The sequence below is a fragment of the Notamacropus eugenii genome, chromosome 7, assembly GCF_028372415.1.
Source record: "Notamacropus eugenii isolate mMacEug1 chromosome 7, mMacEug1.pri_v2, whole genome shotgun sequence".
NCBI lineage: Eukaryota > Metazoa > Chordata > Mammalia > Diprotodontia > Macropodidae > Notamacropus > Notamacropus eugenii.
In genome coordinates this window covers 12735733-12749027 of record NC_092878.1, presented here as the reverse complement: position 1 = coordinate 12749027, position 13295 = coordinate 12735733, and positions in this window count along the sequence as shown.

Sequence of the window (13295 nt, the reverse complement as noted above, 5' to 3'; positions counted from 1 at the left end):
GAAACAAAGTCAAAAGATGGAAAAAATATAAGGTGTCTCATAACAAAAACCAAAAACTGACCAGCAAAACATTCAAGGGAAAGAATTCAACTATCTGAATGCCATGATAAGAGAGACAGAGACAGAGAGACAGAGAAAGAGAGAGAGAGAAATATCATATTGCAAGAAATCTTAAAAAGAAAATTCCCTAGATCTCTTAGGACCTGTGAGTAAGTGGAGGTAAAAAGTATCTCCTGGTCACCTCCTGAAAAAAAAAAAAAAACCAGAAATGAAATGAAAATTCTCAGATACGTAGCCAAAATCCAGAGTTTCCAGTTCAAAGGAAAAATACTGCAAGCAGTAAAAAATAAAGAATTCAAGTCCCAAGGAACCACTATAAAGGAGTTGATAACTTGGAATACAATATTTCAAAAGACAAAAGACTTACCCGGCAAAACTGAATATATTGCCGTAGGGGGAAGTGGATATTTAATGAAATAATTGTTGGAGTCCGAGTCAGAGGACAGAAAAGGTTTTTCAAAGATTTAAGAACTCTAATGAATGAAAAAAAGCCACAATTTAAAGAGTACCAATGATGAAGCATGTTATCAGCCTCCAAATTTTGAAGTAATGCACTCAAGATGAAAAATTATGTATGGGTGTGTATTTATATGACCAACATAGGAGTTTGTTTGCTTGAGTATGCATATTTGTTATAGGATTTTGTTTTTTCTTTTTCTATGGCTAAGTTAGGGTGAGAGGAAGTTTAAGATAAGCTCCCCTCCTCCTTAAAAAAAAACAACACAAAAACAGAAGATAGACCAGAAGAAATCACAGAGAAGGCAGGCAGCTTTGAAAGTTGTGTTGATTTCATCAAATGACAAATGATCAAAAGACACGAACAGGCAGTGTTCAGATAAAGAAATCAAAGCTATCTCTCGTCAGATTTTAAAAAGGGCTCTAATTAACTATTGATTAAAGAAATGCAAATTAAAATAACTCTGAGGTACCGCTCCACACCTATCAGAGTGGCTAATATGACAAAAAAAGGAAAATGATAAATATTGAAGGGGATGTGGAAAAACTGGGTCATTAATGCCTCATTGACGGAGTTGTGAACTGATTCAACCATTCTGGAGAGCAATTTGGAATGATGCCCAAAGGGCAATAAAACTGTACAAACCCTTTGACCCAGCAATACTACTACTAGGCCAAAGAGATTTTTAAAAAGGGAAAAGGATCTATTTATATAAAAAATATTTATAAGTTGTTTTTTTTTTTGTGATGGCCAAGAATTGAAAATTGAGAGATTTCCCATCAATTGGAGAATGACTGAACAAGATGTGATATGTAATTATAATGGAATATTATTGTGCTATTAGAAGTGATGAGCAGGGTGACTTCAGGAAAATCCGGAGAGACTTACATGAACGGATACAAAACAAGGTAAGCAGAATCAGAACATTGCACACAGTGACAGCAATATTGTAGGATGAACAACTGTGAATGACTTAGCTATTCTTAGCAGTACAATGACCCAAGATAATCCCCAAGGACTCATTATGAAAAATGTTATCTGTCTCCAGAGAAAGAACTGATGGCATATGAATACAGGCCAAAGCATACTATTTTTCACTTTCTTTCCTTCTTTCATTTGTTTTGGTTCAAGTTTTCTTCCACAAAATGAGTAATATGGAAATATGTTTTACATGACTGCACATGTAGATCCTACATTAGATTGTTTACCATCTCAGGGAGGAGGGAGGGAAAGAGAGAAGGATAGAATTCAGAACTCAAAAAAACCCTGAATGTTAAACATTGTTTTTCCATGTAATTAGGGGGAAAATAAAATATTTTTTTAAAGTTGTGTTGAATCTTTTCCATACTTTAAAAATAAAGCAATCTATATATAATAGAAATTCAGGGGTGGGGGCAGTGTGTAATCTTTGTTCTATTAGTATAAATACTTGTTTTATTTTGTATTTACTCATTTTAGAATTTTTTTAAAGGAAAAAAACCCAAAAAGATGGGCAGTTGAACTGTTTCTGTGACTTCCTTTTACGTACTTAAAGGTATATTTGTCACTGGCTAATTAAATTGGAGTAACAGCTAACATATTATGCTTTAAGGTTTGCCATGTGCCTCAAAAATATTACCTCATTTTATTCTTATAACAACCCTGGGAGGTAAGTGTTAACAGAGGTTGTGACTTAGCCAAGATCACATAGGTAGTAGTGGCTGAGGCCAAATCTGAACTCAAATCTTCCTGAGTTTCAGTGTCACTTAGCTCTCAATATACCACCTAGCTATTGTGGGGATTAAAATTGTCCAACCTACAGAGGCTGAGACAGAGCTCTGAATCAATGGCACTTTATTAAAGGGTCCATGGCCCTCTCCTAATGAAGTGGACCTCAGATCTTCCTCACAATCTGAGATGCCCCATTCTTCCAGGACCTTGTATTTATAGAGGCATGGTAAAATATAGAATTCCATTGGTTGACATATGAAGCATGAGCTAAAATAAGGAAAAATTATCTGTCAGCAGGGTCACAAGTTGGGTGAAGCAAGGAATGACTAGATGGTCATAGGATGGACGGGCTCCTCCTTAGATTAGGCAGGAGGAGACAAAACACACTACACATACACTCCAAGAACATATCAGGGAGATTTTTCATCCCATGCCACACCCATTCTTGGTTTGGTCATGGAATCTGAGCACAACAGGATGGAGATATCTTTGTCAGCATTCTTGCGGTAGCACAAGTGAGCTCCATAGCTGGTAAACAAGTAATGAATACTGCATTAAAATCTGAGGCCCATTATAGGACCCTTCTATTAGAATCTATACTCCTATGTGATTTATACAAAGTATAGATGAATACATTTCTTATTCTTATATCTATTATTAAGTGATTGACTAGATACGTATTACTAGGTGAATATGTTAAACATATATGTAAATATATTACTAACAATAATTATCCCTTATAAAATCATTACGAACTGATTAATACTGATTAGAGTTTGAGTAGGGGTCTTCAATGAATCATTTCTCTCACTATATAACAATTAGTAGAGAATAAGAATATTAAATAACTGTATTAAGCTACTTTGCTTTCCCTAGCACCAGTATCAAAAGCTTGCCACCCCTTATTGCCAGATTTGGGGATGGCAGAATCTTCAGTACAGCAAAGTAATACTAAGCATTATGGAATGTATAGGAAAGGACTGTATATGAGTAACGTACAATCCAGTGGAGTCTGAGTAGAAGAGTAGAACACATGAAACTCCTGGAGTCAGGATGTTTCTCTCCTTGTGACCTGATCCTTCAGGGGCAGAGATTTTTAGCAATGTTGCTGACTTTGCAAAAAATATTTTTAATGGATTGATCTGGGACTAATTATTCCCACTTTCTTCTTGGCCTCTCCTTCCTGGTCCCTCAACTTTGCACCAATTCATAGCTTCCAGGAATAAGAAGGCAATAAACCTTCTTGTCTCCCCTCTGGTCAGAGTACATCTGGAAAAGGTCAAAAGCAAAATCAACCTCCTTCTTCACTGAGGGTCTTCAAACAGAGGCAAGATGACCATTTTTCAGCTATGTTGTAGAGGGGGGTCCTTTGGAGATGGATGCAGAGGCTTCTTCCAACTATCAGATTCTATGATTCTGTGATTCCTTTATACTCTGATAAGTCATTTTCATGAGAAAACACTGCCAGGTAGAACCCTGGGGATGCTAGAGGATCTAGATCAAGATTTCTTAACCAGAAGTTCATGAACTTGGTTTTTCCAAAATATTTTGATAACTATTATACTTCAACGTAACTGGTTCCCTTTATAATCTTGTGCATTTTATTTAATACATTTAAAAATATTATTCTGAGAAGTCCATAGACTTTACCAAAGGGGCCACATAAAAGGCTATGTACCCATGTACCAGCGATCCAATATAGGGTAGCAACCCACAGTTTAAGAAGTGTTGAAGGGGTCATGAGTGGGAAAAGTTTAAGAAGCTCTGTTCCAAACAACAGCCGTGTTTTATCTGTATGTATGTATGTATGTATAACAGTTATTCCTTTCACATAGCAACTTTCCCCATCGTGGTTCTGATATATCGCAGGTTGGCATAAGAAATTAAAAGGGAATTTGGGGGGAGTTTTGCAGAAATAGCAGATGACATGCAAAGGCACGCAAATGACACAGAAAAAGTTTAGAAATTCAGAAACCCATGAAATATATGTATAGCATTGCATAATATCAACTCAAATTTTACAATAAGATAACTATAAATACTCCATAAAATAAAAAGAAAAAAAAATCACACTTCTTCTCTGGTCCAAAGAGAGGGCCAAAAACTTTTACACAGATTTTCTGGGTGAGGGGGAAGCCCTCACCCCACTGGCACTGCTTCCCTAACTCGTGTAATGTGGAAGGGATATCTGGATATACACCTAACCCTAACCCTAAATACATATGTTTTTGCCAACATTTTTACTTGTACGATCTCATTTGATCTCCAAACAGCAATGTTAATGGCTGCAGAACGCACAAAAGATACTCTCGACATTGTATGATCAAATGGAGCTCATGGCAGAAGAGGACTTGGAGTTTCCTAAGCATCCTGGACATTTTTTCCCCTTGTGACTTGTATCTTTAGGAGGAGAGATTATTGATGATACTATTGATTTTGCACAAATGCTTTAATGAATTAAATTAAGACCAAGTGTTCCCATTTCTTCCTTGGTTTCCCCTTCCACTCACCCACCCCCAACTTTGTACCAAATTCATCCTCCTCCCTTGATGTGGCAGCAAACTTAACCCTTGAAACTAAGATTGTTGCTACTACTGCTGTTGACCTCAGGGGAGGTGAGCAGCTAGGGGTTTTCTTTCCTTCTGATTAATTAGAGTAACATGATAAACTGTAGATCTGACCATCTCCATGCACTTGGGAAGACATTGAATGACACTGGAGAATACTTCTCCCCTCAGTGGACTTTAAAAACCCTTGAAAGGTCTGCTTTCAGATCTTGGGCTGAGCAAGGCATGGTTAGACAAATCTGGTTGGCATTGAAATGGTCTCATAGAGCATCTCAGGCAACTAAGAAGAAAAGAATGGTTTCCTGGGTTCTAACCATCACCAGTCAGGGTCTAGGAAGCTACTACATTCATCATTGGCATTACACTTGGAGGAAAGGCAGGAAGTTGGACCAACTCACCAGTACCCCAAGATGCAAGTACCGAGTTCCAGATAATTTAGATTTTGTCTCATTAGACTTGGCCCAGTGATGTAAACTAACTAAATCTTTCTTACTTCTCAAGACTATCTTTCTGTTCTACAGTTTTCTCCAGTTTCTTTAGTGCCTCCTTTTGCTCCCCTGAGGCTGGTTCTGGTTCCCTCCCCTGACTCCCCCACCTCTCCATTCTACTAGTGGAGAATGAGAATAGGCAACAATCCACATATCAAGAGAAGGAAATGGCAAATCAGTCCAGGATCTCCGCCAAGAAAACCCCAAATGGGGTTCCTGAAGAATCAGACATGACTAAAAACAACTGAAGAACAACCACCACCACCACTACATAGCAGCTCCAGTGCTGGCCCTGCAGTAATCATCTTGGTGGAAGATACTGAGTGCCTTCCTCTCCCTAGCCTGTTTCTCTTTGAAAACACCCCCCCCTTTTTATGTCCCTCCTAGGTTCCATTCTCAGCTATAAATTATAACATACAGAAATGACAGCTATCCAGGCAAGACAAAACCATAACTGAAGTCTGTACATGACTTGCCTAAAGCCACAATTATAGTTTCTTTATTCAAAATACTTAGAATGGGAAGGGATCTTTTGGTAAAGCCAAGAATTCTTCGAAGGGTAGTCATTTTTCTGATGAATTCCACAACCCCTCCTCTGTACAACTGTTTCAGAGGGGAGTGCTTTTTGTTTTTGTCAAGGATTTTAAAATGTTATCTCATTTGATCCCCATAACATCCTTGTGTGGGTAAGTGCTATTTTTATTCCCATTTTAGAGACAAGAAGATAAGAGCTAACATTTATATAACTCTTACTGTGTGCCATGCACTGTGCTAAGCCCTTTACAGCTATTAGATCTCCTTTGATCCTCAAAACAACCCTATGAGGTAGGTGCTATTATTATGCCCCTTTTACAGATGAGAAAACAGACAAATAGAGGTTAAGTGATTTGCCCAGGATCATTCATACAACTAGGAAGTGTGTGAGGACATTTCGGAACTCAGAGCTTCCCTACTCCAGCCCCAGTCCTGTTCGCTGTCCCACCCAGGGACTGGTAAAGATAAAGACTAATAGTTCTGAGTCCAGAATGTTTTTCTTTTACAGTAAAAGCATGTGGCGGGCAGGTCCAACTTTGGACGGCAAATGAAATTCACTCAGTGGGTTTCAAAGGAAGCACATTATTTCCAGGCAAAGTAGGGGTGCCCCAGAGAAATAAAGATGTGAAGAACAAAGATGAGGATGTAGAGATTTGGTTTCCAAACAGTGTCCAGGAGCAAAGGCTAGACTTCGAGACTTTCCTTCAATTTCTTCATCTCTTATGGAATATTGACACCAATACTGGAGAAGAGAAAAGCAAGGGGTATATTTAATGCCAGATGCATGTACAAATAAGGCTTTGCCCAAATGTAGGCTTTATTAATAACCCATCTATGCAATTGTTCAGGCAAGGAAGGGAAGAATCATTCAGCTAACCGAGAAGGGAGGGGGATCTTCCCATAGCTCTGGCCTCAGGCTGTGGCAGACTGAAGCAGCTTCCACAGCAGCCTGCAACCATTGTTGGATCATAAAGCCCCTGGGGGATCTGAGCAGCTGATCCCTACCTCAGCCCTGTGTGGCAGCCCTGCCTCCACCTAAAGCCCCTGGGGGAATTGAGCTCTTTATCTGAATCTCAGCCCCCAGTGGTGGCTTGGGGGAACTGGAGGCCAGGTGGCTGTGGAGAGGGAACTCTGTTACTCACAGATTCTGAGCACAAAATTTTCTGGTTGCTCCCAGACCAGTGTACTTACTTGACTGTGCCACCTTGGAGGAACTGAGATTTTACAGATTCCCAGACTATACCCTACTCTTGACAAAGGACCCAAAAGTCAAGTAACTGGTTGGGAAAATGCCCAAAAAAGGGAAAAAAATAAGACTATAGAAGGTTACTTTCTTGGTGAACAGATATTTTCTCCCATCCTTTCAGATGAGGAAGAGCAATGCTTACCATCAGGGAAAGACATAAAAGTCAAGGTTTCTGTATCCCAAACATCCAAAATAAATATTCAGTGGTCTCAGGCCATGGAAGAGCTCAAAAAGGATTTCAAAAATCAAGTAAGAGAGGTGGAGAAAAAATTGGGAAGAGAAATGAGAGATATGCAAGAAAATCATGAAAAGCAAGTTAACAACTTGCTAAAGGAGACCCAAAAAATGCTGAAGAAAATAACACTTTGAAAAATAGGCTAACTCAACTGGCAAAAGAGGTTCAAAAAGCCAATGAGGAGAAGAATGCTTTCAAAAGCAGAATTAGCCAAATGGAAAAGGAGGTTCAACAGCTCACTGAAGAAAATAGTTCTTTAAAAATTAGAATGGAACAGATGGAGGCTAATGACTTTATGAGAAACCAAGAAATCACAAAACAAAACCAAAAGAATGAAAAAATAGAAGGTAATGTGAAATATCTCACTGGAAAAACAACTGACCTGGAAAATAGATCCAGGAGAGACAATTTAAAATTTATGGGACTACCTGAAAGCCATGACCAAAAAAAGAGCCTAGACATCATCTTTCACAAAATTTCCAAGGAAAACTGCCCTGATATTCTAGAACCAGGGGGCAAAATAAATATTGAAAGAATCCACTGATCACCTCCTAAAAGAGATCTAAAAAGAGAAACTCCTAGGAACATTGTAGCCAAATTCCAGAGTTACCAGGTCAAGGATAAAATATTGCAAGCAGCTAGAAAGAAACAATTTGAGTATTGTGGAAATACAATCAAGATAATACAAGATCTAGCAGCTTCTACATTAAGGGATCAAAGGGCTTGCAATAGAATATTCCAGAAGTCAAAGGAACTAGAACTAAAACCAAGAATCACCTACCCAGCAAAACTGAGTATGATACTTCAACACGAAAAATGGTCATTCAATGAAATAGAGGACTTTCAAGCATTCTTGATGAAAAGACCAGAGCTGAAAAGAAAATTTGACTTTCAAACACAAGAATCAAGAGAAGCATGAAAAGGTAAACAGGAAAGAGAAATTGTAAGGGACTTACTAAAGTTCAACTGTTTACATTCCTACATGGAAAGACAATATTTGTAACTCTTGAAATGTTTTCCAGTATCTGGGTAGTTGGTGGGATTACATGCGCACACACACACACACACACACACACACACACACACAGAGCACAGGGTGAGTGGAACAGGATGGGTTCATATCTAAAAAAATGAAATTAAGGGGTGAGAGAGAAATATATTGGGAGGAGAAAGGGAGAAATGGAATGGGGCAAATTATCTCTCATAAAAGAGGCAATAAAAAATCTTTTCAATGGAGGGAAAAAGGGGGGAGGTGAGAGAGAAAGTGTGAAGCTTACTCTTATCACATTTGACTCAAGGAAGGAAAAAAATGCACACTCAATTTGGTATGAAAACCTATCTTACAATACAGGAAAATAGGGGAGAAGGGGATAAGCGGGGGGGGGGCGATGATGGAAGGGAGGGCAATGGGAGGAGGGAGCAATGAGAAGTCAACACTCTTGGGGAGGGACAAGGTCAAAAGAGAGAACAGAAGAAACGGGGCGCAGGATAGGATGGAGGGAAATATAGTTAGTCTTACACAACATGACTATTATGGAAGTCTTTTGCAAAACTACACATACATAGCCCATATTGAATTCCTTGCCTTTTCTATGGGGATGGGTGGGGAGGAAGGGAGGAAGAGAAGTTGGAGCTCAAAGTTTTAGGAACAATTGTTGAGTATTGTTCCTGCATACAATTGGGAAATAAGAAATACAAGAAATGGGGTATAGAAATTTATCTTGCCCTACAGAACAAAAGAGAAGATGGGAATAAGGGGAGGGAGGGATGTTAAAAGAAAGGGCAGATTGGTGATAGGGGTAATTAGAATGCTTGGTGTTTTGGCATGGCGGGGGAGAAGTGGGGAGAAAATTTGGAACTCAAAATTTTGTGGAAATGAATGTTGAAAACTTAAAATAAATAAATACATTAAGAAAAAAAAGTAACCAGCGCATGGCCCCTTTAATGAGGCAAAGAAAAAGAAAGACATCAGACTGTGAGGGAAACAGCAACAGTTACTATTGATAATCACTCTGAAGCCAGGAGGCTCCTATGTAGGACTTAAAAGAGCACATGAAAAAGAATCTTACATGATGACATGACATAGAAGAGTTACAATAAGTTTGAATATGTATACACACTAATAAAATCACAGATTTTTCAAAATATCCCGATAAGATTAAGCAATTATGTAACTACTTACTTCTCATACTAATCCCATACCCATTGTGGCTGTTAAAGACTCTTACAAAAGTTTTTTCTTTGTGTTCTATATTTTACACTGCCAATAGTTGTAGATCCAGATGTGTGCTGGGGCCAGCTCATACTAACTCAGAGAGCCAACTGATAAATTTCCAGTATGAGGATTTATCTTTTAGAAATCAGCAAACACTAAAAATCCTTTTATCTTATATCAATATAGTACTCCATCACATTATACCATAACATATTCAGCCATTTTTCAACTGATGGGCATCATTTTAATTTCAAGTTGCTTGTTTTGGGGGGGGGGGGGGGGTTGCCTTCACAAAAAGAGTTGCTATAAATATTTTGGTATATATAGGACCTCTTCCTATTTATTTGATCTCTTTTGGGGTATAAGCCTAGCAGTGGTACAATACGGTTTTAGTCCAAATAGTGGCTCTTTGCTTTTCACTTTCTCACAGGTCCTGTGAATACACACACACACACACACACACACACACACATATAGACATATACATATATACACACACATATATGTATACATATATACATATATATGTATAAAATAAATATAGATATATAGATAATTTTACAGTTCAATCAGTGAACCAACAGAAAGATACTCTGGAATGTTTTGTATTCTTTGATAGGTCACTCTTGACATTTTCTACCCTACTGACTTTCAGCACTGACCTATTTTAGTGACATGGCACTTGGTAATGTCTCATATGCAATTAATTTGTCATCAATCAATAAATACTTATTAAGCACCCACTATGTGTCAGGCACTGTGCAAAATGTTATGTGTGGGTTCTATTTCTTTATTTGTCTGTAAGCTCCCTAGCAACATAGGCTAGAATTCTGTATCCTCTCACAACACAGGGCATAAAATGCACTAAAAATATATATATAATGGATTGATTAGCTTCCCCTTCTAGACCATAATGGCAGTATGGGAGAATAAACAATCTTCATGTTGTATTCTAGCTAAAACATTTCAGAGATATGTTTATTTATGTAAGGGCAGCTATGTGACACAGTGGATAGCATGCTGGACCTGGAGTCAGAAAGACTGCTCTTCATGAGTTCAAATCCCACCTCAGACATTTACTAGTTGAGTGACCCTGAGCAAGTCACTTTACCCTTTTTGCCTTAGTTCTTCATCTGTAAAATAAGCTCGAGAAGGAAATGGCAAACTACTCTTTGCCAAGAAGAGTTGGACATGACTGAAACAACTGAACAAGAGCAATCTATTTAGAAGAGAGATTCCAGCCAACTGAAATCTCTTTGCTGAACAAGAACCCTATGACTCAAGCAATATCCAGCTCATATTCTGTGGCACTTGTGAAACAGAAAACGAAGAAATTCTGCATCAACAAAAGAAATAAAGGTATATGGTTTCCATCTATAATTCTTGAATAATGTCTCAAAAGGGACAATGGTAATGCAAGCACATCCCTAGGGAAGATCTGTTTTCTCCATTAAGACAATTCCCTCTACTGGCCCCAAGGGAATTAAAAACACTCATTATCTTAATTTGATTTAATATTCAAGGAAGAACAAGGACACTAGATCAAAGATAGGATTAAAATTAAACTTTACCTTTAAAAAAAAACACACACAATAGAGGACTTAATGCTGTAAGATTTCACAATAGAAACTAGGGTTTTTAAATTTTTATTTTGTTCCTTTTCTTAATGACCAAGTCAGTACTTTGTACCTGGTAGCTATTCATAAATCCTTGTTAAGTAATCAACCAAATAAGAAAAGACCCTCTCATGATAGGATCCATTGGTAAAGCCAAAGTCTCCAGATGGGACTCAGCCTGATCTGAAGTGTGCTCTCCTTGACCAGAGTTATCTGACCCAAAGTTTCCCCTGGTATTCTGTTCCCTTTCCTTTCTGAACTCAGTAAGTTTCCAGACACCCAAAGCCCTGAAAGGAAATGGATGGGGTAAACTTCAGCAGAACAATGGAATTTGAACTGTTCGGTCTCATCAATGACTCTTGGCTACAGAAGCTATATTTTTGGTCATGAACACTATCACTCTGGTGGGAAAGATGACCATGTTCTTCTTGATCCATGTGAGCAGAAACCTACAACATCACTGTGTAAATATTTTAGGTAAGAAGCTGTTGGGATGCAGGTATCTCTGTCCATCATCTCTACTTTGAGGAGTTGGAGATGATGATGATGACAGCCATGCCAATGCCAACAATAGGAACAGCTAGCATTTATATAACACTAACTTTTTTCATGTTATTCATTTTATCCTTACAATAACCCTTGAAGGTGCTGTAATTATCCCAATATTACAGATGAGGCTAAGAAAGGTTAAGTGATTGTGTGGGACTAAAATCATTACCCAAATCATTGTTGGAGTCTGAGTCAGAGGACAGAAAAGGTTTTTTTTTATTCTTTCTCATGAGAAAGGGCACAGCCCTTATCACTCAAATGGCAGCAGCCAGGGAATGTGCTCACTGGCCTCAAGAAACAGATTTTTATAGCCCTGAGGCAAGTCCCCTACCCCCTCCTTATCTGTTTCCTCATTGGTTGAGTACTCAGATGTACAATCTCACCACAACAAATACTTTCCAATAGAAATAATTATGCCCATATTTAGTAGCAAAAAAGCATACATGAACCAGGAAGCAGGGAAGGTCACCACCCAGGCAGACATGGACTGTGGGAAATGGAAACTTACCAGGAGCTACTGAGACTTAAGATGGCGTGTAGGAATTTAACAAAAAAGGGAAAGTACTTCTAGTCTTCAACTGAGGAAACTACACTATAGGCCATCTCCCACAATCCTCCCTGTTATTTTATCATGTCTTTGAAGTTTCCTCACATTCTTTCCCCTAGGAATTCTTCCCATCATCTATCTTCCCTTTATATGAATATAGGAAGGGAGCAAAGTTGACTGCCTCATTGACAAATTACAAGGGGGCAGTCCCCTTTCATACATACAGATACAGAAATTCAAAATAAAAAGGAAACTCAAGGAATTGGTCATTTAGAGGTTCCATCTCATACAGCAGACTAGGGAGGAACATCATCTGATGCAGTTTTCTGGTCTGGATGCTCATTCAAGCCATCTTTAGCATAGCATCTCAACATCTTCTTCCCTTTATCTTCTTGTAGAAATCCAAATATCCACTCTCCTACAAAACTGACCTTAATACAATTTTAGATTACCGTTCCTATCACTCTTACAAAATCAAAATTGGAACTTTGACCAATTGTCATGTAAGAAATCCACATTAGAACCCAGTTGTTTTTTTTTCACATTAATTCACTATCCCTTTCCCCATCAGGAGGATAAGATTTCACTAAGGAGTCAATAACAGCCTACTTACATACATATAATAAATAATCATTTTTAACATATCACATCATAAAACAATTCCTACTTCTTGTCATGTAATGCCTCTCTTAAAGCATTTACAATATAAACCACAAACCATTTTTCTTTTAACATTAACCAACTGAGACAAAAATAATAACGACTTTGTATGCTAACCTCACAAGCCCTAAATCTAAATGTTCCCATGCTATCACTAAGAATTAAAGGACCCTAACTTATTGTTGTTGATCTAAATCCCAAGCCTAATAGCTTAATCTCAGATGATCCCCTACCAACAATTTATTATTTAATAGATCTGGTATTATGCTTACAAAACTTTTGATTATAGGAAATTGCCACTAAGAGTAGGGACATTTCAGGGAAACAACATTTCCCTAACTTCATGTCAATTCCAGGCAGGAGTAGATTGTCAACTGGCATCTAGCCAGGCTTAAAGTCTGTCAAGTATCA